Below are 26,891 nucleotides of genomic sequence, written 5' to 3' on the forward strand. Positions count from 1 at the left end.
TCCTAGCTTGCCGACAGGAGCAGTCATACCAACTTTCTGTTTTTTTGGTTTGAATTCTTCTATTTCCTAAGCTGGATTTACAGAAGTAGGTTTTCAATTTTATAAAGAGCCTATTGTGTGCCTCTAATAAAAGATAAGGGGGAGATCCATTTTTGATGACTTCCTCCATAGACTTTAGAGCTCCTTCTAGGTCCCCTTCGATATTACTTATTATTTCCTGATGCTCTATGACTTGGCACCATTTAACCACATCGATGCTCGATGAGTTCCAGCCCTGTGCTGGAATATGCAAAAACCCATTATTCATGACGAGCTGGGCTCGTCATGAGCGTGCTGGGAGGCTACTGCATGACGAGCCCAGCTCGTCATGAGTGTGGAAGGGGTTAAGGTGGCGCTCATCATTTGCCATGACCAAGTCCAAGTAGGAGTGCCCTACATGAGGATCAACCTCTATATGGATACCCAGATTAAACTTTGCACTCAAAGGGTTATGGTCACTTTCAATGTGAGTCACCACTTCCATGTCCAGGAGCATAGACCACATCCTAAGCGGGACGAGTAGGTAGTCAATATTGCTTGCCCTTGCACCATTGTTAAAAGTTTCCTTCCCCATTTTGTCAGACAATGTGCGCCCATTGGCAGCTCTCAGCTCGTTTTCCATGCAGAGGCCCTTTAACTGGATAGCAGCCTCAGTCCATTTTCTAATGGGTTGTAAGAGGTATTCACATAAGCTATACCTTACAGAGTCATGGCAACAGACTCCTGACTTTAGGGCAGCTCCGACAGGTGCTCTTAAATTGGGCGCTCTGTGATAGAGAATGACCACAGGTTTGTCAGGTACATTTGTAGAAAGCATTTCTAAAGGGTCCTGTAGCCATTTCACAATCGTCGTGAGTGCACTTAATGTTTCTGGGATTCTCACTGACCTGTTATTTGACACTGTATTTGGGTGCGTTTCGTATAGTTTTGGAAAAACCCTCCTGCAGCTTTTCGGTTTTGGCCAATTTGGGAAATATGTTTGTATTAATAGTATTTTTTGAAGCAAGCTTCTGATGGGTGATAATATATCGCATGTGGGATTCTGTCACAGAGTATTCTGCTTCTGTTGTTCCGCGTAAGCTCTCAATTGAGTAACAATGGAGATGTCTCCATAGGATGCTATGTGATATGCAAAGAATAGACTTCCAAATGGAAAACTCTATTAAGATCCTGTGTTTAGCAAGTGTGTTCCTTCATGTATTTTACTGCACCACAGACTGGCACGTCATAAAGATGCGGATGAGGTAACATTTACTGTTGGGTGTTCATCACACACACAGCTGTGCTTATGGTACGTTTCCTCATGCTGTCAAGAGTGACTTATCTAAACAGTGCATGTAAGGTCACATGCAAGGCCATTTATTGTTATGATGCTACGTTTATCAGAAGAAACCAGCCTCATCCTTTTGCAGGGTTGAATCACTTGTTTATAGCCAGCAGAATGACAGCCCCTGCCATCTAAAGAGGATTAATGCAATATCCTGGAGATTAGGTATAGTTAAAGCCTTGAAGGGGTAATTAACAACTTTCCTGATGACAGATATTAGACACGGTCTATGGAGCGAGCGATGACAGATGGACCCTGCATGCAGTCGTGTTGAGACCCGACTCAGTCAGGGAACAGATCAGATTTAAAACAACCAAGACCGTGGACAATACAATACTAGGGGCAGCTCACCGACCGATTCTGTTCTCTTGAACAACCATTTATTTAGTTGGAGAACTTGAAGCTAATAGCGGAGTAGGAACCGACACAAACATTGAGGGTTTAATTGCGATCTTGGCAGATGGGGTATTCCGTCACGGATATCCCATCCACCGTGTTACGAGTTCCCTGGGTTACAATGGAATTGCAATAAAGCGGACGGGATACCCGTCACGTTTGTGATGGCATAACCCTGTCCGCCAAACTCATAATCAAGCCCTAATTGTGGTGGGTGCTGAACATTTAAGGACAGTGGCAGGGAAAACAACATCCTGTGCCATCTGTGCTCAAACACGGTAAGCAGATGGATGCTTTGATTTTGTACAGTTGAAGGCTTGGAGTGTTAATTTTGCACCACCTTTGCGCAGACTGTGACATGATCTGAGGACACATATAGGAACTTGGCCAGCTGAAGAGCAGTGGTGGTTTTGTGGTGTTGTAGAAGAGCACTGCACTTCAGCAACCTCAGTTTTTTACTAGTGCCGGATCTGCCCAGGAGTCATCGGTAGCGAGACAAATGCGTGCACCTCTTGAATTTTTAGCAAAAAAGCACTGCATGCCATCTAGTGACATCAAAGGTAGAGTCTGGCACAACACAGAAGACAATGCAACCTAAGAAGGTAGTTTTTTTCCGGTGGACTACCTCCTCTTACTACATGCTTAAGGCAACTGGTAGTCACCCAACGCTCTTCACTCAAGTATTAGTGCAACTTCTTGCGAGTCTCACCACGGAGAAGCCCAACCTTTCCAATGCCACTTGCAACCATCCCCAATGTACATTACTGCTTGTAAGCCATTGTGTAATGGAAGCTCTTCAGATTATAGCGAGTAAATTGTATGCTCTCACTATCTGAGTATTACAAAAATGTAATCTTGTAGCTTTGCCAATACTCCTTTATTAGTGTTTTCACATTGCACTAACACGGGCCTTTAGGCCATTTTAGGCAGCCATGCCTACAAGTGAAGGTTATTAAATGCACAGTTTTTAGGTCGAGCAGACCTAAAAAGCATGCGAAGCATGCTTTGTCTGCTCGACATCTTTTGTTGGCGTGTTCGGGGGAATGTGAGACAGTGTACATGCACGAGCCTCTGCCGTCTCCGATTTGCCCTCGAGGGCGCGCACGTCGCCGTGCACATCCCCTGCCTGCCATTCACATGCTCTCGCAATCACACACAGGCAAAGTCACGCATGCGCACACACATTCCCACGCGCACACACTCCCCCCCCTCCCCCCCCCAGGCATACACACAGGCAGGCAGGCACACACACGCATGCACGCACCCCCCTCCCCCACCACTCACGGGGCGCGCACACACACGCGCGCGCACACACAGATCCCCCCCTCCACTCACCGTGCTCTTTTCCGGCGCATCTCCACACGCGGGGCACTTCTCTGGATTTTCACGCTACCGCGGGGCTCTCCCTCCATGATGGGAGCCCCGCAACAACGAGCATCACCGGCCTTTTCCGGCCACGTCACAGGCCCCGCCCATGTCACGGGCAAGGATGCCTGACTTCCTGTTTTTTTTCGGCCGCCAATGCTTTTCTTGTTGCCACTTTGGTTCTGAAGGTAGACAGGAGATGTGCACTCTGTACGCGTGCACATCTCTTGTCTGTGAAGGTAGGCGTTTCCTCTGCCGTTGCTAGGACGAAGTGTTTGCGTTCCAGAATGGGAAGCACCGCGGGCTGGACTAAAACTGCTTCCAGGGGAGGAAACATTCAAACACTCCCCTAAAGTCCTTGTTATTGCACGGAGGCAGCCGAATATGCTTTGATTCTGTTTTTACGACAGAAAAACGAACTACAGGGGAGACAGGTGGCGGCGTCATTCTCTTCCAGCCGTTTTTTATTTTACGATTCAGTGCGCTACCCCTATGTAATTGTACTGGTTGAGTCCGGCCGGCGTTAACCTCCAGCAGTAATGTGCGGCGCTATGACCGATGAGCAGCGGCAGGGCGGAGGCGGTTGGTACTGGAGTGCGCTATACCAGTGTGCTGTACACTCCTTGACCTGAGCACCGGGCAGCGGTAAAGGCTGACATCCCCCCGGGCTCCAAGACGAAACGGAACCGCTGCGGCATCTGCCGATAAGAGCGCCGTGCACCTACATCTGCGGCTCCTTGACATGGCAAGGGCAGCGTGGACCACTTCCTAGAGAAGTGGGGTAGTGGCCTTACCGTACGTTCTCCCAGAGCCAGGCAAGTGCGGCGCTATTAGAATGTACCATTACGGTTAAAGGGTGTGTGTGAGCATAGTGGGATTCGTTGTGAACAAGGGGACACGACTTTGTGGGCTTACGGGATGCAGGTGCGAGGAGGAAGTGTTCGTGTGGGCAAAGATGAAGCTGATGCGGGGCAAGGGGTGCTAGTGTCAGCTAGTGGATGTATGTCTTGGCACGGGTTGCTGGTGCTTGTATAAGGGAAGCAGGGTTGGCAAGGTGTTATATATCTTATGGCGATGGGCCACCAGATTTGCACGGGGGATGCTGATACCTGGCAGGGAGAACGCCGTAGACAAGGATGCGCGGATGCTCACTACAGGCCATGTGCTGATGTCATGAATGGCCGTGATGCTGCAGCTGCTGATGATTCAGCATCCTTGGCTGCGCAGCCCTCGTGGGCCAGGTGTTGAGAGGCTGCAGTCGGCAGAGGTGTGACATTGAACCCTGCCACCGAGGGTTTGCGGGCCGAGCTAGGCAAGAAAAAACGAGGAGAATAATCTGCCTCATAGGTGGTGGCAAGTGAGCACAGCTCACGAATATACAGTCCTGCCATGCAGTTGTGACTTCATGGTCCGTTGGCCCCATAGAGCAGGTGTGCTCTGCGCAGTGACAACAGTCACACCCCTGTAGTGGGCTCAAATGACATGCTTCATTCACACTTGAATGATAGGAGCACAGACGACTTCACACTATAGCAGGGTGGCGCAATCACATTGTAATTGTAATTGCATTTATGTAGCGCTTACTACCCCTGACGAGGCGTCGAAGCGCTTAATTCTGTGCCATACATCGCGCAATCTTTACATGTCCACGTGAGTGAAATATTCTTTTGGGCTTATCGGTATTTGGGATGAGCCATCATTTATGTGTTCCAAGTTCCGGCCCTCTTAGCTACATGAATATGTACTTCTCTTCTGTTGGTACATGGCTCGAGAGCAACACGCCTCTTGTGTTTTTTTTTATTCTCTGGAAGAAGTGGGTTGTGCATGACTTTGCGTTGTGTACACGTTAAACACTCAGCAGGAAGATATTTCATTCCTTTGTAGTGCAACATTTACATTTCAACGGCAGTTGAGTCTGGTTGCTATTTTTTGACTTTCGTCTGGTGATGTACACACATTTTAAAGGTGAAAATCATACGAATTCTACTGTTATAAAGAGTAACTTCTACCAATGTATGTTATAGGAAAGAAATAATTTGGGAAACAACCTTGCTTTGACTATTTAAAAATTGCTTCCACTGAAAGACCTTTCCCACGTGTCGTGTCACTTGATCGTTTATGGGCACTGCGGCAGGTCCCAACCACTGCTCCTCTCCTAGCCAGCCACTCCGTGGGCGCGGGCTTCCAGCAGGAAACGGAAGTCCTGCCCCACGGCAGTTTTCCGCACGCACACGTCTTGTTTCAAATGCAGCTCTTTATTGGACTTTGGCGCTGTGCTTGCACAAGAGCTGTCACGTGACGTAAAATAAGTTTTAGAAGCGGCTGTCACCTCGCAGACGAGAGGCCGCCTGTAGCAGCTGGTGAGCCCCAGACTTCAAACATAAATCATTTACCTGAAGACGCCCGTATCCTGGGTCTTTTAGAAACCCCATTCTACCCCTGTGGTCCAGGCAGTGCTTAATTTAAGGATGCTTCCCCCCCCCCCAACCCTGCATTGATGCCTGAGTGAGGTGCCCCTACATGCCCTCTGCTGCCCTGAAGCTCAGCTCTCCAGTCCACTCACCGACAGTGAACTGTGTGCCAGTCACCCCAAGCCTCTAGTCTAGGAGCTTTCTCGAGCTACATCCGGCTAGATTCCTGCCGAACAACCTAGCAAAGTCCGTGCGAGGATTGTATTATAGTGTATGTACCGCAGTGTTTACTCGCTGAAGATGCCAGTGAGAGCTGTGCGTCCTTTGCACCCAGGGCATTAAGTGGGACGAAAAAACGAGGGGGGGGGGGCTTGAAAGGTAGGTGACGCTCTGAGTGCAGCTCCTGCTATTGTGATTGATGCTGGATGCTACACGGTGTGTCTGAGTCGCAGCGGCCGTCACGTGTCATTCTTATCGCTCTCTGCCGGGGATTAATGCATCGCACCTGCTTTCTGCACTTTAAGTGCTGTTTAAATGCACTCTGCTTGTTAAAATGTCTTCCCTCTTTATTGTGAGTAGGGTGTAGGATCCATAGTGCACTACGAGGGGCTACTATTCTCCGTAGAACACCACAGTGTCTCAGTTAGGGCTGCGTGCCAATTTGGTTTCAGTTCGGCTCCAAGGCCCCTCACACTGGATCTTGATGTTTGTGCAAGATTTCCTTCTTTGTTAGCGGCGTCCGAATATTCTCACATTTTCCGATGGCTGATTATGCGATTTATTGACTTGTGTGGACTGCCATTCCTCTTTTATTCAGTGATGTTGTGCCACTAGGTGTGGAACAGGAGAACTACACTGCCAGCTTCTCCTAGTCACCCTCACACCCTCACACCCCCTCACCCACCCTCACCCACCCTCACCCACCCTCACCCACCCTCACCCACCCTCACACCCCCTCACACACCCTCCCCCCCACTCTCATCCTCACACACCCTCTCACCCTCACACACCTTCTCACCCCACACATCCTCACCCCGCATCACTCATTCGCCACCACAACATCAATCTGTGCAACCATTCAACAACTAGTTCAAATATGTTCTCTCAATGTTTCAAGCTTTATTACAAATGTAACAAAAAGATGTTAATATTTCACTTCTGTTCTAGGAGTTTTGTAACAATAAAATACACAGAACATAATCTTCACAAGTTATTTACAAAAGTTTAAGCTATTGCCATTATAAATTACAATACCTTTTATTTAAGTATTAATTATGTAAAAAAAATTAAAAGCCATTGTTATTTGTAATATCAATACATGTAAGCCACGTAAATACAACACATATTGCATTACAAGTGCTATATGTGTCACTTTTGCAAAAATTATAACTATTGGCATTGTAAATGACAAAGCTATTAATTTCGCTATTTTCAAAAACAAAACCTAACTAAAAAATTTGTCATTTACAATTCCAATAGCTCAAACTTTCCTAATGCGAGACCTATTGCATTGCAAATGCTTGTTTATCATGGTCACAAACACGGTGCATATAGAAGACAGAACTAAATATCACACTGGAACATTTTTAGCCTCTCCAGCCCTAGTTTTCCATTTGTTTAAGTCTAAACGTAGTAGGTCAACACATCAGTTCAAACCTATTTCATATATTTTAAAAGCCAGCAATGATATCTCTGGTTAAAATCCAATCCAAAGCACTTCCCAGGGCTCAGACTCTCTCCTCTTCTGAGTTTATTCAATGAAACAGCGTCCTCAGGTGCTTGCCACCACAGAAAAGGCCAACTTATGGGAGTCCATGGTCCATGTTTACCCTTTTTAGTGCACTAGGGCCAGAGGTGCTACGAATAAGAACCAAAGGGAATATAAATAAGAGGCAGAGGGAATATGAATAAGGGCAGATGGAATATGAATAAAGGCCGGAGGGAATCTGAATAAGGGCTGGAGGGAATCTGAATAAGGGCCGGAGGGGGTATAATTGAGGACCAGAGGGGATATAAATGAGGGTCAGAGGGAATATAAATGAGGGCCAAGGGGACTATAAATGAGGGACAGGGGGACTATAAATAAGGGACATGGGGACTATTAATGAGGGACAGGGGGACTATTAATGAGGGACAGGGGGACTATAAATGAGGGACAGGGGGACTATAAATGAGGGACAGGGGGACTATAAATGAGGGACAGGGGGACTATAAATGAGGGACAGGGGGACTATAAATGAGGGACAGGGGGACTATAAATGAGGGACAGGGGGACTATAAATGAGGGACAGGGGGACTATAAATGAGGGACATTGGGACTATAAATGAGGGACATTGGGACTATAAATGAGGGACAGGGGGACTATAAATGAGGACAAATAATCAAGAGGGAGGGATCACTTGTCCTGCGTGAACCAGGGTATGCAGGAGATCGAACAACGGTGTCTCCAAAATTAAACCCTCATGCACGTGTAGGGTAGCGTGGTAAGCGGTATATCTTGATTCTCCGCTCTCTTGACACGTGTGTGCATAATCATCGGGTTTTCGGTATGCAGCCTCCACCAGGAGGATCTTACCCTCGGTAAAAACAGTAGTGACCCAGTGATGTGGAGGGAGTGTAGGACAATTAAAAATCCCCCGGAAACCCAGTAAACTAATTTTTATTAAATCTGGGTTCGGGTGGATCCCATTAGGGGAATGCTCCAGTGATGTGCGCTCTGTTGAAAAAGTTAAGTTTTCAGGACGCACTAGCATTCAAAATAATTTAAAATGGCCAACATGTTTCAGCCCTCTGTGCCGTGAATCGGACTTTAGGGCTTTCTTCAGGACCCGTGGTGAAAGGTGATAGTGATGCTAGACTATTATATTTATAGCAAGCAGGTGTGTAGAAAAAGGGAAATTCTCAACCTGTTTCTTGGTTCTCGAGGTCACGATGTACCTATAGTTCAGACATAATGATAAAAGACATACACAGACATACACAAATACACAAAAAGGGTAAGGGAGGCACATAATGTAGTGAATTCACTACTCAACAATGCAGATTGTCGCAACTTAAAATAGCAATACTTCGTAACCCCCAGTAATTGGCAGTGTCAACTCTCTCTTTCTCCAACAGGCTAGTACATGCAAAAAGTGGTTCATAGACAATGAATCATACTTATATGCAAATATGCAGGGTCCAGAAAATACCCCACCACTCAGAAGACTATCGTGATAAGTCATAAGTGGCAATTGTTTGTCATGTGACATGCAAGTAATGCTCATTCATAAGTGCAAATTCTACTGTCTTTATCATGATAATGATTGCCCCGCGTAGTGAAAATCTTTCATACCGCCGTGCTCTGTGCGTCAAATTCATACCTGAAATGAACAATAATTACACCTCCTTCTGTTGTAACCAAGGCATATATACTTATATGCAAATGTCTAGCAGTTAGATAATACCCTTCCACTGGGATGACTATGGTGGTGAATCAAAATATGTGGCCATCGTTGTTCACACATCACATGCAAGATGACTCATTCGTAAAAATATATTCGTAAAAATATATCCAGTTTGTTACTGTGTAGAGGCTAATAATGGTTTCCCCACGTGGTGAGAAAAACTATCATACCGATGTGCTCTCTGCGCCCTACGCGCCGAAATCATACCTGAGATGTATATTAGTTACACCTCCTTCGGGTGTGGCAAGGGCTTCGAGGGGGCTAGATAGGAGGAATAACGCAGTGTTAGCGTGAGGCCGGGCTCAGTATACTTGCGGTTTTAGTTGCAGAAGGGTCTCGTGGCAATACCTAACGCTCCTGTCCTCGCGCTTCGCGTTGCGCTTCTGCTGCCTCTTGCGACCCGGAAGTAACAGTGCTGAGCTTCCGGGTCGGTATTTTGAGCTTTTTCGTTCATGGGAATAGAAAGAGGACTGCGTCGTCCTGCGTGTTTACAATGTTGTAACTTTGAGTAATAGTGTTCTTCATATCGCTTTGTTTGAAGGCATAGTTACTGGTCCAAAATTGGAGGTGAATGTTAGGAAAACAATTTTGATTTTAGAAAAATAAAACTAAATAATTTAAAAATTATTTTTCAAATCGTGGTAGTCAGATGCCAATTGATTGGTGAGTTTGGTAGCAAACAATGGGTACATTTTGTTTCTTACAATACAGCCTACGTCATTCGTATTTACTGTTGTGAGTTGGAGAAAAGGTTAATAGTGTTCTTGGTGACGTTCTTCTTGGTTTACGAGGTATTACAATAGAGGAAGACCACAAAACAGGAGGAACAACCGACGAGGCAGGAGCACATGGCGTCCTCCATTCTTCCAAGTAGACCACCAAGGAATTCCTTTCCAACCCTTCAACCCACATTTTCAAGGTTGTGCCCATGAATCACCAAGGACCCCAACAACAAGGACAGAATTTTCCATCCAGGGTTCCTTTTTTAGGGAGGGGCCAACCACAACAACGAGGAAAGAACCGAGGGGTAACCTGGTCGGACCAGACCCGACAGGTCCAAACGAGGAGTGTGACAAAAGCCAACACTGTTCCCTCATCGTAAATCTGACCGACAAGGTCTTAACCAAGGAACAGGAGGATGTCCTTAATAAAGGTCTGGGATTCGTCCCTACCCCAAAAACAGATGTCTTCAAAATAAAATGTGAACTGGCAGAATTCTGCCGAACCCTAAAACTAAAAGCCTTTTTTAAGGACCAACCGAAGTACATCCCCGAAGGAGATACCTCATTGAGGAACAAGTCCACTTTTTGCCCTTTATCCTCTCAAGTTCCGATCGAAATCGCAACCTTTGAGCAAGCCATCATGAGAGAAGTAGATGATTTATCACCCGACCAACGGAAACCGTTTCATAATGTAACGAGAGCTGAACAGACAGCGTTGGACGAATTGAAGAACGACGGCCAAATCATTATAAAACCAGCCGACAAAGGAGGAGGGGTAGTAATCTTGTCTGCAGAAGGTTATGACAAGCAGTGTCTTGATCTCCTCTCAGATGAGAAATTCTACAAAAAACTATCCATTGATCCCACCCCGAGGCTACAGAGAGAAATACAAATGATGATCGAAGAGGCGGAAGCTCATGATTGGCTTTCCAAAAAAGAAGCTGAATTTCTAGTAGCAAAGAATCCTAGAACTCCGTACTTCTACTCATTGCCAAAAATTCATAAGGCCCGAATACCACCTCCGGGACGACCGATAGTGTCAGGCATTGGGTCAGTTTTAGAGCCTCTCTCACAGTTTGCTGATCATTACCTCAAACTGTTGGTCCAGAGTACACCCACCTACTTAAAAGATACGCGACACCTTCTGAACCTACTCAAAGATGTCGAATATTCACCTGACACCATGATGCTTGTAGGACTCGATGTGGAAAGTCTTTACACAAGTCTACCACAACGAGAGACCTTAGATATGCTTGAACAAATTCTTTTTGAGAAGGACTGGATATACAAAACCCCTAGACACTTTGTCTTGGAATGTTGCCGCATGGCGTTGACAGAATCACTTTCTATACAAAGAGACACTATACTTACAACGCCATGGGACATCGATGGGCAGCACCTTTGCCCCTAGTGTGGCCGGGTTATATGTAAGTACCTTTGAGGACATTCATATACACACAGAAACAAACCCCTATATTCGTCATATACTGCTTTGGAAGCGGTATATTGACGACATCCTGCTAATTTGGGCAGGCAGTGAGGAGGATCTAAAAGATTTCCACGCATGGCTGAACACAAAAGACAACTGTCTGAAGTTCACTTACAGTGCAGTTAGAAGAAGCCTAGACTTCCTGGACATTACAATATATGCAGAAGACGGGCATCTACAAACACGCACTTTCTTAAAAAAAACAGCTAAGAACAGTCTCCTCTCCTTCAAGAGCTTCCATCCTCGCCCTCTGAGGGAAAATCTTCCCTACAGCCAGTTCCTCAGATTGCGGAGGAACTGCAGCAAGAACACCGAATATCGGGCGCAAGCACAAGATCTTTGCACTAAACTCCAACATCGAGACTACCCAAGACGAGTGGTGAATAAATGCAAAAAAAGAGCGCAGCACCAGAACAGAGAAGGCCTTTTAGAGACCTTCCCGAAAACAGAACCTGAAGATCTCACTACCTGTGTCACGACCTACAGTCCAGTAACTGACAAAGTCAAAAAAATTGTGAATAAGAATTGGAGGATCCTCACCTCTGGCGCTCTTTCTTGGCCAAAACCGAGATTCGCCAACAGGCGTTGTAGGAACCTAAAAGACATCCTGGTGCACACGAGACCACCTGTAACAAGACGAGGACTACAATCCAACTTGTGGGGGAACCCCCCCATTATTGGACACTATCCCTGTGGTTCTTGCTCAGTGTGTAAATTGACCCAACCAACAAAGGAGTTACAACTACTTCCAAATCTTAAATGGAGAATGCTCAGACACACAAACTAACACGAGCCATGTAGTTTACATGATCACCTGCCCCTGCCAACTGCACTACATTGGCATGACCTGCAGAAAAGCCAAACAAAGGATCGTTGAGCACAGGAGCAATGTTAAATGTAAAAAAACCACAACCAAGATGGCTAGTCATTTTTTGGAGAAAAACCATACAGTGGACGACCTCAGTTGGGTCATCCTAGAAACACTGGATACTAAGGACAGCAACGCAGAAAGAATCCTTTTTGAAAAAGAGCAACGTTGGGTCCACCGTCTGGGGACAGATACCAGGGGGCTGAATGACAATATCCCGTGGCTAAGTGTGTTGAAATAAGACTGCCTTCCATGAGGCGTATTCCAAAATGAATGACATCCCCAGGCTGCACTGTGTAAAAAAACACCAGAGATGAATTATGTACCAAATGTGCACATATTCCGAATGAGAGATACCCCCAAGCTGCTTTGTGTAAACAACACCAGAGATGATTTGTGCACCAAATGTCAACAAACTGCTCGCCACAAAAATCACTAATTTGCCCAAACTGTACAACTACCATGATTTGGACCATTGTTCCATTTTTGCATTATTTTTATTTTTATTTTCATATTTATTTCCAAATCATTTCTCAATTTTTGAAATAAGTGTGACTCCAAGAAGAACGTCACCAAGAACACTATTAACCTTTTCTCCAACTCACAACAGTAAATACGAATGACGTAGGCTGTATTGTAAGAAACATCAAAGATGAATTTTGTACCCATTGTTTGCTACCAAACTCACCAATCAATTGGCATCTGACTACCACGATTTGAAAAATAATTTTTAAATTATTTTGTTTTATTTTTCTAAAATCAAAATTGTTTACCTAACATTCACCTCCAATTTTGGACCAGTAACTATGCCTTCAAACAAAGCGATATGAAGAACACTATTACTCAAAGTTACAACATTGTAAACACGCAGGACGACGCAGTCCTCTTTCTATTCCCATGAACGAAAAAGCTCAAAATACCGACCCGGAAGCTCAGCACTGTTACTTCCGGGTCGCAAGAGGCAGCAGAAGCGCAACGCGAAGCGCGAGGACAGGAGCGTTAGGTATTGCCACGAGACCCTTCTGCAACTAAAACCGCAAGTATACTGAGCCCGGCCTCACGCTAACACTGCGTTATTCCTCCTATCTAGCCCCCTCGAAGCCCTTGCCACACCCGAAGGAGGTGTAACTAATATACATCTCAGGTATGATTTCGGCGCGTAGGGCGCAGAGAGCACATCGGTATGATAGTTTTTCTCACCACGTGGGGAAACCATTATTAGCCTCTACACAGTAACAAACTGGATATATTTTTACGAATATATTTTTACGAATGAGTCATCTTGCATGTGATGTGTGAACAACGATGGCCACATATTTTGATTCACCACCATAGTCATCCCAGTGGAAGGGTATTATCTAACTGCTAGACATTTGCATATAAGTATATATGCCTTGGTTACAACAGAAGGAGGTGTAATTATTGTTCATTTCAGGTATGAATTTGACGCACAGAGCACGGCGGTATGAAAGATTTTCACTACGCGGGGCAATCATTATCATGATAAAGACAGTAGAATTTGCACTTATGAATGAGCATTACTTGCATGTCACATGACAAACAATTGCCACTTATGACTTATCACGATAGTCTTCTGAGTGGTGGGGTATTTTCTGGACCCTGCATATTTGCATATAAGTATGATTCATTGTCTATGAACCACTTTTTGCATGCACTAGCCTGTTGGAGAAAGAGAGAGTTGACACTGCCAATTACTGGGGGTTACGAAGTATTGCTATTTTAAGTTGCAACAATCTGCATTGTTGAGTAGTGAATTCACTACATTATGTGTCTCCCTTACCCTTTTTGTGTATTTGTGTATGTCTGTGTATGTCTTTTATCATTATGTCTGAACTATAGGTACATCGTGACCTCGAGAACCAAGAAACAGGTTGAGAATTTCCCTTTTTCTACACACCTGCTTGCTATAAATATAATAGTCTAGCATCACTATCACCTTTCACCACGGGTCCTGAAGAAAGCCCTAAAGTCCGATTCACGGCACAGAGGGCTGAAACATGTTGGCCATTTTAAATTATTTTGAATGCTAGTGCGTCCTGAAAACTTAACTTTTTCAACAGAGCGCACATCACTGGAGCATTCCCCTAATGGGATCCACCCGAACCCAGATTTAATAAAAATTAGTTTACTGGGTTTCCGGGGGATTTTTAATTGTCCTACACTCCCTCCACATCACTGGGTCACTACTGTTTTTACCGAGGGTAAGATCCTCCTGGTGGAGGCTGCATACCGAAAACCCGATGATTATGCACACACGTGTCAAGAGAGCGGAGAATCAAGATATACCGCTTACCACGCTACCCTACACGTGCATGAGGGTTTAATTTTGGAGACACCGTTGTTCGATCTCCTGCATACCCTGGTTCACGCAGGACAAGTGATCCCTCCCTCTTGATTAATTGTAACTACCCAAGGAAACTGAGGGATCAGTACTTTCCTTCTCCCCCCTCCATTTGATTAGCATAGACTATAAATGAGGGACAGGGGGACTATAAATGAGGGACAGGGGGACTATAAATGAGGGCCAGGGGGACTATAAATGAGGGACGGGGGGACTATAAATGAGGGACGGGGGACTATAAATGAGGGACGGGGGACTATAAATGAGGGACTGAGGGACAATACATGAGGGACAGGGGGGCTGAGGGACAATGGGACTATACATGAGGGACAGGGGGAATATAAATGAGGGCCAGGGGGAATACAAATGAGGGACAGGGGGAATACAAATGAGGGACAGGGGGAATACAAATGAGGGACAGGGGGAATACAAATGAGGGACAGGGGGAATACAAATGAGGGACAGGGGGAATACAAATGAGGGACAGGGGGAACACAAATGAGGGACAGGAGGAACACAAATGAGGGACAGGAGGAACACAAATGAGGGACAGGAGGAACACAAATGAGGGACAGGAGGAACACAAATGAGGGACAGGAGGAACACAAATGAGGGACAGGGGGAACACAAATGAGGGACAGGGGGAACACAAATGAGGGACAGGGGGAATATAAATGAGGGACAGGGGGAATATAAATGAGGGACAGGGGGAATATAAATGAGGGACAGGGGGAATATAAATGAGGGACAGGGGGACTATAAATGAGGGACAGGGGGAATATAAATGAGGGACAGGGGGGGCTATAAATGGATGGGAGAGGGAATATAAAGAAGGATCTAAAACAGAAAATAGCTATCTTGACTGGTGAAGACGTAAACGGCTACCTCGTACCCTAGCAGCAAAATTATAAATAATGTATTTACTAGTACAATTCAGATAACAGGTTATGTTGTTGGGTTTATACAAATTGTACTGCGACTCTGGTATGTTTGATTATATGTGTTTCCCATATTTACTTGTGTGTTTCATGTGCATGTAAATGAGTAATTTAAGTACAGGCAGTAGTTGGAAGGACTACTTTTGGATTATTTTGCCTCTGAAATACTATCACTGCATAGTTTCGATTTATAATCAATTCTTTTTAATCCGAATACAATCCCTTATGTTTTTTCTCCCCAAAGCCAGGTAAACCTATTCACTTTAATAAGATAACGCTGTAAAGCATCCACGGATTAGTAAATCCCAGGAGCTTTACTGCAAGTAAACAGGGAGTAGCTTTAGCAAGATCTGGCCCTACAACACCTTTGACGTCAAGTTAAGTTATTTCAAATGCGAAAATTCCTGTGTGTTTTTAGGAGTTTTAAAGACCCAAGCGTTCCGTGGGTCTGATGGAGAGAGGCTATCGAACTCTCCCACAAACAACGTAAAATAACATCTCCGCCCATACTTGTGCACCCACCCTCGGGTGAGGTTCACTACAAAGGCTGTGTCCTCCCATTCTTTCTTTGGCCCATGATTCCGCTGGATCCTCCCGTGCCCCGTTTAAAGCCTCTACCTGCCATCTGAGGGTTAATTAAAAGAATCCCAGCTCCACCCCCGTTTCTCGCTCTCTTTGCCTCTGATGATGCAGTCAGCCCTCCCCAGTATGACGCTGTCCTGGCACAAAGGAGCCGCTCCTGGCTCATTTTAGAAAGAAAAGGCCACACCACATAAAGTCCACATACTAACACTGTTCAATATAATTTACCCTACGTCATGAAGCGTTCAGTTTATGCTACTGCTAAACCAAAATCCGCCTCCTTCAAGGTGAACCACTTTTACGCGCATAAGGTTACCGCCATCTGCCTTACAATATGCCAGCCGCGGCCCATCGTTAAGGACGAAGGAGCCCCGTCCATCCACCTTTCATCAATGCATGAAAATTGTGTCAGGCTGAGCAAAGGTCCGCCTGACAGATACTCCTCAGGTTTATGTGTGGCAGCCAGGCGCGGTACATGCGCTAAATGCTCAGGTGCCTGGCTGCCTGAGCCGAATTTTGCCAGGCTAAAGTTTTCACAGCCTGGATGGTGTGATCTGCTTAGTCCCGCAAAGTCTTCTGTGAACCTCCCCATCAAAAAGAGGCAGAGCATCACTGATAGACTCGAAAATGGGTGCTTCAGTTTTAAGCCCTGAAGTGCCCAAGGATTACTGTCAATCAGGGACGCTTGTCACAGAGTGAGGTGGGGTCAGCAACTCTCACTGACTCCATTCCAGTCTGTAACGAGGTAAGGAAGGTCCTCCTCTTATTGGCTTACCCATGACAAGGTCTGCCAATGAGACGAGGAGCCAGGATCTTCCCTCCATCTCTCCCTTACCCAAAGCCTCCAGGAAACAACTGAGAATTCAACCCCTGCCACCAAATCTCCGTTAAGTCCATTACAAATGTGTGTGTGTGTCTGTATCTTTATGTGTGCTGTGAATTGTGGGTTTATGTGTGGTTGCTTTTGAATGGGTGTGAGTATGGGTGTGAGTATGTGTGTGTGTTTACATGTGTGGAAGAGAGTTGCATGTGTGAGCCTACTTCTCCACTGCTGCCCATTACAAGCCGCCACTACAATTTGCTATTACTACGATTAGCCCCAAGCATGGGCAATCATGCTCATGATTTCACCAAACGCGTGGCACTGTTTAGGCAAAAAAATAATAAATGTGCCTAGTAAGAAGCGTTAGGTCAATTAGAGGTTCTTTATTGATTCAGCTGAGCAGAACTGCAAATCTTTTCCAAAGATCTACTGAAACGCTCCACCGAAATATAATAAATTACTAAAAGACACAGATCTAATGGTTGCAAGAAGTAAAAGTGACAGATTTTGAGGGCTGCTAACCCCCCCCCCATACAGACGAAGGGAAGTCTGATGAGGATTGGTGTATGGCTGTGGACAGATATGTTTTTTAGAATGGGGATACCCTAGAAAATATAATAAGCTATGGGAACCATGGAGTAATTTTCATGGCTGCATCAGACGCTAAACCATTCAACTGCAATGGGAGAGTACCTTGGCCTTTGCATCGTGGGCTGGGTCATTCCACATCAATAAAAGATACTGGACAACCATTCTGCCACTTCAATTAAGAAATTCAAGAAAGCAAGGCTGCAATTGTTCTGTGTTAATGTCATTATAGCCATCTTCTTAATTGCAGTCCGAGATCTATGTTTTGAATTGTTTGCGATACTGTACTGCAGGACTGTTTGATGTCCTTATAAAATCAATAAAAATGATCCACAAAGAGTTACTAAAATAAATTAAGCTATTCCATTAACAAGCCACTGCCTCATACCATTACACAATCTTGACATCCTTCGATTCATTTCAGCTCGAAGCATATGGACTACTCCACACGGATGTTTTTGTCTAAAGTGTAACATACAAAAAAATAGGTGTAAATCTGCAGATCCACATAAAAGGCACATATTAAGAATGCCAACGTTTTAGTCTTTCCAAGGAATGTCATTTTCAGAGAGAAGCTTACATCCCCAATACTGGAGCATTGTTAAAAAATCCAGTGGTATTAGTTCTAAAAAAACATTTTTAAACCCTCCTGATGTTGCACCCCCATTACCTAGCAACCACATCATCAACCTACCAATTGTCCAAATGGATAAGACAAGATTGGGAACTCTGATTACACTCTGAGAAGTGCAAATAGTTAATATATTTTTGAAGGGTCCAGGAAATTATGGCTTTGTCGCAGAATCCTACAAAATGAAACCTGTGTCCAGAAGAAAGTCCTTTCTGTGGGAGAATCTACAAGGATATGATAACAAAGGAGGCAATCCATGACAATAAGAAAGTTCGCTAAAGTGGATTATTAATTGGAGGGGATGACAACCCATCACAAGTAATAATGTTACTATGCTGGTTAGATCCAGGTTTCAGTAATTTAAACCTGAGCTCAATCCGTGGTATATGTGTCACAGAGCAGATAGGTTTAACTTAAGAAAATGTGAAAACCGTTTAGAAGTATCAAACAGAAAAGTCAAAACACAACGCAAAAATCCCACCCCAATTTACAAACATTTAGAATATCTTATTGGAAGTGCCACCAAAACAAAAAATCCAATAGGGGTTAAGGCCCAAAATTGAGGCAGACCGTGATGGATCACGGTCAGATAAAGGGACCAGGCTATTCCTGGTGGAAAGTTCGCCTTCTGACTCAGAAACTATTCTAGAAGTCGGATTCCAGTGGGGCAAGCCAGCAATTTGAGGCAGATTCTAAGTCTACAGCTTTGACGGCAACCCCAGTCTCTGTCGGTTCTCCAGGCAACAAGTTGGTAAAATGTTTTTAAGTCCCACACCTAACAGTGTGGGGACATTGGGAGTACACTTTACCACCAGACAAGGGTTCAAGACCTGGGGGGCACTGCTTGGGGGTTAGGACGCACTATAACATAATCCACCAGCAGTGTCCAGGACAGGTCCAGTTGAAACTGGTTAGCTGGGCTCTTTCAGGAACATGGGCGTATTGTAGCTTTTGTGTCCCTGTAGTTTAACAGGAGGTCAAACAACTGATCCTTGGAGTCCACTTCTTTGTCCTGGGCACAAGAGGGTGAAGGTCCAGTTCTGAAGGTTTCCTTCACTTATCTCAACAGCAGGTGCAGTCCTTCAGTCTTCCACAGATCCAATGGTGTTCTTAAGAGGGCGTTCAGGGGTGCCACATTTATGTCTCAAGCCTGTAGGTTTTGACTCCTGACCCCAGCCTCCTCAACCAATGAAATCCTACCCACTTTTGCAGCATTTCCTGTTTGCCTGGCAGCAAACAATCCCACATTACACTTCTCTACCCAAAACCAACACAACAGATCCTTTTCTTCCTCTGTGCAGAGATCCATGTGTCCAACCAGAGGTGTGGCTATGGAATTGGGTAGACCCTCCCTCGGGTCACTCTAATCCAGTTTTAGGGAAGCTCTCCCTCCCACTGACTTTGGAGCTTGCTTGACTAGGAAGACAAAATGGAGACAGGTCCAGGTATGAGCTATACCTACCAATTACACTGTGCCATATTTTGAAGCTATGCAAGGGTCTGACCACAGCCATATGCCATCCTGTCTAGGGAATATCAGTCTATCCCCACAGCCAAGGCCTTTTATCTCAGCTGTGGGAGCCAATTCTCACATTACCGAGAAGCTATTCAGCTCCTAGGTGACATTTGAAAGTTTCAGAAATGGGCTTCTTGAGGTTTTTAGGGATGTTAAAAGTGACTTTTTAAAGGCACCATTTGTCAAATATTTAGTACAAATCTGACTTTCCTAATAAATGGATTAGTAATAAATATTTTTTTAAAGTCCAAGAATAAACTTTTTCTCTGGTTCTTGAGTGGAGATAACATTATTTACTTTTAATAATGTATCCCAGTGCTTTCCTACAGAACAGCTACTAACCCTGCTACAGTGAAAATAGCTTTTAGGACATTGTCACTATAAGGAAATGTTTAACATTAAACTTTTACACGTCCTACTTTTAAATATCGTGCATCCTGCCTTATGGGCATTTAACGCCTACTTAAGTCAAATTTATTAATATTTAAAAGGAGGACTTCTGCCTGTCAAAACAAGTTATATTTACAGGTGGAACATGTAAAATAAACCTGTACAGCCAAGTTACTGGTAGCAAGACTGCAGTTGTGTTTTGCATTGACACTTTAGTTGTGGCACATTACGTGCTGCAGTCCACTAGTGAGATTTAACTTGGGCACACTTTGTACAATATACTACGGCAGGATAAGCTAAATGTGCCAATTAGGAGCATAGGAAATTTCAACATGTTTTAGGGGTCAGAGCACATGCACTGGACAGCAGTGTCCCAGTATGCAGAATCTATAACCCAGCAATAGAATCTAGTTAAAAAAAAAATGGATGTGACCACCCAAAAGGGGCATTTTCCTACGGGAACGCTCTAAAAAAAAAAAACTAAGAGCTCAAATGCTCGATAAAACAGACTAATATCACTACCAAATATTCATCAACGTTCTGGAAAAGATCTGTTTATTGAAAGTAGAGCTAGTCAAAAAATAATTCAATTAGCAAAGAACCATCTTTATTCACAAAAAGAAAGGCAGTGTACCAATATCAGATAATAAATGGATAAGATTCAGAAGAAGAAAAATAGCAAACATTCCTAAGTATAAACTCAAAAAATTACCATATTCAAACATTACAATTCACGAGTTTGCAAAATTAATTCTGAAGGAACAGACACTACCACTGCACAAAACTCCCACATCTAGAGTGGTTACCAATCAACAGCATCAGATTATTTTCTGGAAACAAAGTTCAAAAACAAAATTAGTGTTTACTTTTAATATCGTTTGAAACACTTAACGAATCAATAACATCTGGACAGCCAAGCTTGGTACCAGAGTGCTCCAGAGTTATCTTTCAACAGTGACTGGAGACCGTCTGAGGTTGAGTGTGTGCTATACAAATGTCTCTGCTGTGTTATGGTATTACGCCGAAACCGGTCCTAGGATGCTTGTTTCCGGTCCAGGGAGGACCTGGCTTGGCAGTTCGGGCTGGACTGTTCCCATGAGGCACAGGGTCATGACTGATTTGCATATGGCCAGGTCTAAACTGGGGTGGCATGGTGAGCAAAAGAATGATGGATTTAACCCAGATCTCTTGACCGGGGGTGAATGTTTTGATTTGTTCTGCATTTCGTCCATCAATTGTGTGTCTTTTGCTTTCTCGCATTATGGTATTACAGCAGCTCAAGTGGCATACTGAATGCTAATTTACACTGATGTCCAATCTTTATTTTGGAATCATTCATCTCAACGCAGCACACTAAAACCATTTCTCCAACATGTTGCAGCAAGGGTGAGAGGATAAGACCAGCGATCTTATCCATCCTTAGAGGTTGAGAGCAGATTGTTTACAGTGGAATTTTAGAAGGTTATGTCCATCAATAAAAGAGGACAACTGTAAAAGGAGGTAAAGGAAAGCCAAACATCCACTTATAGTAATATCATGAGGCATTTCTACTGAACCAGCTGATCCAATTTCTTGCATCCTCCGACTTTCAATCATTTTAAACTGAGCAATCGGCTAACCAATGCCTTCCACTCAAAGAGAATAAATAAACTAAAGTAAATTAATAACTAAATGGATCATAATAGGAAAGTTGGCGTCTACTTACCAACTGTTTTGTCTCTTTGCAGTAATGTTTAACTGCAATAAACAGAAAGACAGTAATGTGGAAGTCTGGGATATAACAAGAAACACTCACCCTACAAGAACTTTGGAAAAGTATCCCCATTTCTTTAATTTCTGCTAGAAAGACATTTGACTCACTCATTAGGATCAAAGGTGATGCACTCAGCTGATCACTACGGGGGTCTGGTAGCTCAGTGGACTACTGTGTCCACTGTCGGGCCTGTGTCTGACCTCACTGTCACAGGTTCAAATCCCGGCGGGTCCACTGAGCCTTTCATCCTTCAGAAGTTGATAAAATGAGTTCCATTGAGTTGGGTAACAATAAACATCTGTTATTCAGCGCCTAGGTACCCATATGGATAAACATGCACATGTTACGTCATCAAAGAAGGTGCCACGGTTAGATTTCAAACTGAAAGCCTCAAACCCTGGAATCCAAGTGCTATCTTTATCAATGTCTCCAGCGGACAACACAATCTCGAAAATAGAAGTGTCATTTAACACAACCTAAAGAATGCATATGAAACAATATATTCACATGGAATAAATGCCACTCCCATTGGACCAAAATCAAAAAAAAACAGTCGCTTTTTATTTCTGCTTATTTTATTTTGAGCAGATTACACCCTACGTTTTTTTTAATTTCGTGGGTGTTATATTTTATTTATAATCACGGTTGCAAGTTGCTTTACTTGGATCAACCAGTATAATAGTCCGAGGGTTTGTTTTGTCAAACACCAGAAACTGATTTTTATCAATCACTTTCAAGTCAAACGGGAAGGGTCTGGTTGTAAATACTGTTAGTAGGGTTCAACTTCTATTCGTTGTACAGTATATGTAATTAATTGTAAACATGCACATTAATGTATAGCTTTGGCTTCAAATTGTTTGTTTAAATGTTATTTAAATTGTATATAAAAATCAGTTTCTGGTGTTTGACAAAACAAACCCTCGGACTATTATACTGGTTGATCCAAGTGAAGCAACTTGCAACCGTGATTATAAATAAAATATAACACCCACGAAATTCAAAAAAACGTAGGGTGTAATCTGCTCAAAATAAAATAAGCAGAAATAAAAAGCGACTGGGTTTTTTTGATTTTGATTCACATGATTACGTTTGTCCTACCCAGCGCTAACTTGGACACTACCTCCCCCCTCTTCTAACTCCCATTGGACGGCACAACAAAGATGCTATTGCTCAACTATTAAATAAGAATTCAACTTGTGTTCACTCAACTGCTCTAGAACTTCGGCCATGTTGCACCCATTAGTAATTTCTTAAAGTAGTCCTCTAATGTATGTTCGACAAGTAGTAATATGGTATGTGTGTGTAAAGACACACTGATCTTTCAGTTAACTTATCAGCAGTAATCCTCATTAGCAGATACAACCCATTAGGTGATAACGATGTATTTGCCCTCATGAAAGGTACTATTATTGAGTAAAAAACAATTCTGCACAAAGTGAAGCTCTTCTTTTAAAAAGTACTTCGAAGTGAAATAATGAATATGGCAATTGTGTCAAAAAGCCATTTTTAGATGAAATGGAAACAATACTGCAAAGAACAGAGTGGTTTTTCAAAGGCATCAGCATTGCTCATTACATAAGATAACAAGAAAAACCACACTTCAACCAGTAATCACAGAAAAGGTTAATTTGCTATAAAGTAAGATGCAATGTAAGGGTTATTACAAGAGTAAATACTTTAAAATATTTGGAATTAGAAAGAGAAACCTTGAAAATATTTTTTTCATATCGGTTCTTCAATTTACCAGAAGTTTAAAACCTATTTATACAATAGTTTGCTTTATATTGAATTCACATTGGATTAATTGTGCAATTTTGATTTCTGTAAATAAATGTGTTTTAAATAAATATGCTAAATGGTGTCTGTAAGAGGGTGTATCCATAAGAACATAAATATTGCACATCTTTAATGCTCTTGTAACTACAGATGGCACATATAAGCTCGTATTACAAACCATATGTAAAACATTAAAGGGTCTAATTAATTAAAATTATATTGTGAAATACATGGCAATGTAACAATGCAAGAAATAATATCTGGGTGCTCTCGGAAGGCTAAAGAGGTAAACATTCCCTCAACACATTTTCTTCTAAAAATGATAGGTAACGACAGTGAACAAAACAATAAAGAACAAATATTAACTCCATTAGGAGATATTTACTGCATGGAAATAACAGCTAGACGATCTAGATCTTGGTACGCAGACCCCAGGTCTCCAAGGAAAAGAACGGACCATGTTTAGATCACACTTGTCTTAGGAAAACAGACATGTGGACAGGTTGTGCGCTTTGACAACTATGGTTACCCGGTAAATTAAGTGGGCTCAGTGCACATAGTAGACTTGGCACATTATATTAACCCATCATGTACCTCCATAATCTCAAGGCATCGTCATTGTCTTGAAACTATATTTCCCAGCTGCTCTGTTTCCCGGCTCTTCCTCCACATTAACACAGCATGGTTTAAGTGGCCAAAGTGGTAAACTGTCTGGAGTATCCACCTTCCAAGGCCCCTCCATAGTTAACGGATTGGTCTCAGTCACATCTGTCTTTTGGCCCTCTCTCCCACAATCTGCTAAATTCTTCCTCTGATCGTTTTTTGCCACTGCTCCCTCCCCCACCACTCTACGTATCTTCGCTTATGTCTTACTCTATTAAATTTCTTTCCCTATCAAACATCACTCTTTCTTATTTTTATACCTCTGTCTACACCCATCTATCTTACTCTTCACAGCATCTCTGTGAAACTTGCCGCCTTTCTACGTCTTGCCGTTCTATCTTATATTCTCTACTTCAGATGTCTCTCTCTGCTTCTCTATCCCCTTGTAACCTCATCTTTCTCTACCTCATAACTCACTAAATGGTCTAATGGCATTGTCTCGCTCCCTCACCTCTCTATCCACCACTCTGCATAATTCTCCGTCACTACCATTATGTCACCATCACTATCCCTCCCTATATTTGCCTCACCTATATATCTGTCTCAGGAGTCTCTTATTACTGCACGCAAGCTCTTCTACCTCACTCCTCTCTTCTTCTCATTCCACGTGTTTTTTTTATCACTGGTCTGTCTGTACTACAGCTCTCTCTGCCTCATCTCCATGAAATAAACCTCTAGTCCACCTCTCTCTTCCTGGCTCGCAACCTTACCACACTCCCAACTAAGTCTCTGAGAGAGGTAAAGCCTTTCGATCCCATCTCGCCACCTCACCTTTCTCCATTTCATTCTTCTCTCTGCACCTCATTGCTCTATTTCTATCACACTTCCTGGTCTCTTTTCTCCGTGTATTTCACCTCTTTGACCCTCACTTTTACATCTACATCAATCTCTTTACACCTTTACAACCTCATTCTTTCTTTGACCCTTCTCTGTACCTCATTGCTCTACCCTCTCTCTCTTTACCTCACATCTCACTCCCTAGGGCTCGTCTTACTGAGGAGGACGCCACGCCGTATGATCGGTCTTCCGATGTTATGGACACCAATGGAAGTGTACATGGCGAGGTGGCTAATTTACCTTCAATAGGATATTTCCTATTGATAACATACATAAGGAACTTGAAAAGTCCTAGATCAGCTAACTACATGGGCTGTGGCTTTACTATGACCAACTGAGATATCTGCTTTATCAGTACATCGCCAGAATAGTGGCTACCCTTTGTGACACCAAACAGATATTGCTCTTTGGTTCATATATGACTGAAAAGTTGTTGACCACTGGATGTCTTTACAACGACGTATCATACTATTGTTGCCCTGAAGAAGTCCAAGGTTTCACTGGACGAAACACGTTGCCTGGTGTTTTTAAAAATATCAAATAAGACAATAAAGTAAGAAATGCAATTGGATTGTGCCATAATTTGCGATTCCTAAATTGTGAAATATTTATTTGTAACACAACATCTTTTGTGTACCGTGTGGTGCAGCTTTGTTCTTTGCTTTGGTGTATCATATCTTCCTAGTGAGGGGGGCATCTTTGGGCAGAATGTGCATTCAGAGAAGTGCACACAAAGATATTGCCCAATAATAAAATAGAATCTGGGTGATCAGCGGTGAGGGTGCTGTGATAGTGCTTTAGGTCCACTGCCCATTTCTTTTGCCCATCTCCCATAAGGTAGCCTCTGGATTTACTTCATCATTTGTTTGCTATGTCACCACTCCACCTTCACTCTCTTCCCATAGTGTCCTGTGGAAAAAACTAAAACACTTATACTGTAACAAACCTCAAGGCTGAAACACTCTGTCGTCAAACTTGTATTGCTAGCTCACTGGAAGCAGTAGGAAGATTTTAATTAACATCTGTCCTGGTACAAAATCCAACTTTCAAACTCAATCCTCTGCCATGTTTGCGCAGTAAAGCTGGTATTATCTTTGACTTCAAGTATCTTAAGATGAGACTGAAAAGAACAGTTTAGGTTTTCGTGTTGTTACCTTATTAAATTAGTGCATTTCTTTGGCTTCAACAAATTTTACGCTCTAAATTGGACAATGATAAAAATCTGTAATGTCTCCTGCAACTATGCGAGCTTGCTCTTGGAGTGACCAATGAAAAAACTGAATTCTACATCTGCATTGTGCAGACAAAATATGAAGGAAAGTGCTACTGATTTTCCAGGTTCCATGTGATCTTTGGTCATACTCGACCCTTGAGACGACGTACAATAACCACCAAGTGAAATGGCCCCATAAGCTGCAACAGACATGAAAATCACTGCACAGTAGCATTTTAGCAACTCATAGAAAAAGTCAAAAGTTAAGCTATTGTCATGAATTGAGTTGCTGTCCATATATGAAAACGCACCTGCGCTAAGTATCTGCACGAAAAAGCTATATGACGATCAATAACATGAAAGGGTATATAATGCCACCCGGAATACTCCGTAACAATATATCTGGATTAAGTGGGCCTTAATTATCTTTTGTCATTCAGTAAAACTTTAACCAGAGTCACTGGATTTATGCAGCGGGGAGCACCAAATTATGCCCCAGGGTTGACTAAATTATACGGCAAGAAAAGGCACATTGTGCAGCATAATGCTGCACATTTTTTGATAGTATTTCTTCATTATTTTCTGATTTTTACACATGGTGATCCTGTCTGCGCAATGATTTCACACCACTTGCACCAGTGTAACAATAAAATGCAGAAATAACTAACTGGAAGATGAACAGTTAACCTTTGCAAAAGGCCTTCCACTGCACGCGAAAAAGCGTTGCCACGTTTTTTAGTAAGTTTTGATCTGTT

The 26,891-nt window shown here is 43.3% G+C and overlaps 1 protein-coding gene across 9 annotated transcripts in view; it reads right to left on the reverse strand.

The window, feature by feature from the left end:
• Window positions 1-26,891, reverse strand: part of DIP2C (DIP2 acetate--CoA ligase C (putative)) — a 1,026,208-nt gene that overhangs the window by 564,509 nt on the left and 434,808 nt on the right. Inside the window, exon 1 of one of the 9 annotated variants that reach the window (XM_078663291.1) lies at window positions 3,098-3,165. The exons of the other annotated variants lie outside the window; for them this stretch is intronic. The gene's annotated coding sequence lies outside the window, so the exon portion shown is untranslated. Of the gene's footprint in view, window positions 1-3,097; window positions 3,166-26,891 lie in introns of those variants that run through there. 9 annotated transcript variants of the gene reach the window in all.

This window comes from Lissotriton helveticus, chromosome 10, assembly GCF_964261635.1.
Source record: "Lissotriton helveticus chromosome 10, aLisHel1.1, whole genome shotgun sequence".
NCBI classification, from domain to species: Eukaryota; Metazoa; Chordata; class Amphibia; order Caudata; family Salamandridae; genus Lissotriton; species Lissotriton helveticus.